Source organism: Ammodytes marinus (assembly GCF_949987685.1).
Source record: "Ammodytes marinus genome assembly, chromosome: 23".
Lineage (NCBI taxonomy): Eukaryota > Metazoa > Chordata > Actinopteri > Uranoscopiformes > Ammodytidae > Ammodytes > Ammodytes marinus.
In genome coordinates, this window is record NC_137227.1 from 19,015,942 (window position 1) to 19,018,110 (window position 2,169).

At 39.1% G+C, this 2,169-nt stretch overlaps 1 long non-coding RNA gene across 1 annotated transcript; it reads left to right on the forward strand.

Annotated features, from left to right (window-relative positions):
- The first annotated feature begins 274 nt into the window (after positions 1-274).
- Positions 275-1,823, forward strand: LOC307269167. The gene is made up of 3 exons (XR_013845489.1): positions 275-667; positions 815-891; positions 1,699-1,823. It is a non-coding gene; the product is annotated as an uncharacterized lncRNA (long non-coding RNA).
- The last annotated feature ends 346 nt before the right edge of the window (positions 1,824-2,169 follow it).

The following is a 2,169-nucleotide window of genomic DNA, read 5'->3' on the forward strand; positions in this document are numbered from 1 at the left end:
ACGACCATGCAGAGTACAACCTCTACTCCTTTCACCACAACAGAAACTATCACTACATCGGCTACAACAATCGCACAAACTACATCCCTAACTACAACAACTCCTCCACCAACGACAACTGACCTGCAAACTACAACAACCACTAAACCCACAACTACAACTCCACTAATTACAACAACCCCAATAACAGACACAACAACACAAACTAACCCACTTACTACGACCATGCAGAGCACAACCTCTACTCCTTCAACAACTAAACCTTTAACCACAACACAAACAACACAAGCTTCAACAACCTTTTCTCCATCCACAACAACTGCCTCGCCAACATCAACAACGACCATGCAAAGTACAACCTCTACTCCCCTTACAACTACTCCAATAACTTCAACCCCTATTCTACACACAACCACTCAGACTACACCATTTACCACAACCACTGCCCCGCAAACTACAACAACCCCAATAACGGACACAACAACACAAACTACCCAACTTACTACAACCATGCAGAGCACAACCTTTACTCCTTCAACCACAACAGAATCTATCACTTCACCGACTACAACAACCGCACAAACTACACCCATGACAACACCAACAACCAGCAGTCCACCAACAATAACACCCAAATCAACACCTGAAGTAGAAGTCTCGAACTTTGGTGAGTACAACAAATGTGATGATGTGATGTTATTCGCTCTACAATCAGGTCTTAATAGACATGTAGAACTGCTGAAATGATGGACCTTGTGTAAGACACTCCTGTGCTATGACTCTATTGTAAAGTTGTGCCATTGTGTTTCTACAGTTCTTGGTCTGAGAGTAAAGATTTCCTCTTCCTCTCAACTCTCTGAGGAAGACATCAAGAATACCATCATACAACAGGTCAGTCTCTTATTATCTATTCAGAAATCTGTTCAAAGCATCCGTTCAAATGTGTGTCTGGACAGTGTAATGATACAGTGTTTCCCCTTGGTGGAGGATAAATGTTACTGCAGTGTCTGCTTGTATTAACATTCAGTGGCCCGCTGGGGGCGCTGTCTGACTGTGTGTTCACATAATCATACAGTCAAATCACTTATGAACAGGATGATTTTGATGTGTGTGTGTGTGTGTGTGTGTGTGTGTGTGTGTGTGCGTGCGTGTCTGTCTGTCTGTGTCTACCCCTGTGTGTCTTTCTGTCTGTTTGTGTGTCTGTCTGTCTGTCTGTCTGTCTGTCTGTTAAATGTGTCTTTCTAATTGTATAGTTTTATATATTCAAGCTGGGCTGGAGAAGCCATATATAAATTAAATAGTGTTACTAAACACATTTAATGTCTTCAGTTATTTGTGTCACCATTTATTTATTTATGAAATACCAGACCAAACAGACTTGTGGTATATGTGGTCATTGGTTCCCCGCCTCTGGTTTATTGTTTTAATCCACATTTTGACCTGGTTGTTTGTTTTCCGTTGTTTGACATTTTTGGTATGTAGAACTAAAACTATTAATGGTTTTGTATGTTAAAAATACATTTTCATAAAATTTTAATAATAACTTCTCAACAAAAGATAGTTTGTTTTCCTACCGAACAGAGAGAAGGGGAATCTAGTTCTTTAGGGGGATATAAGAATCAACCTGTTTGTTTGATTTATATCTGAGAAAGCAGCGAAAATAACTCGGCACCACTATCTCTTTTTTTCCGTCTGCAGATAAGAGATGAACTGGTGAGACAAGGTCTGCCATCGGACATCACTCTGAGGCTTGTGAGTAGCCTGCAAGTGGAATCTACAACCACAGCACCACGTGTTGTTTCAACATGAACATTTATTCAACCCTGAAGAGATATTAAAACCTGAAAGGTCAGCTGTTTTACCAAAGCAAAACCTTTTTTATTTCTACTTGTCTAGGTTATTACCAATCTGGTTATTATTTAGATTTTTTTTGTTTTTTTGCAGTTTATAATTTACACGTGACTAAATGAATGTAATAGCCGGTTTCTATTGAAGTACTTGGCCACCTTTGATTTTATGTCCAATTTATGATTGTGATTCACCCATTAGTAATACAATCCAACAGGAAAAACAAAGGCTTAAAACAAAAAGTTTCAGTAGCTTTAAGAATTTAAGTCGAAAACATAAAACTAACTTACTGAACTGACTGGGTCGACATCTCTGTGAAAA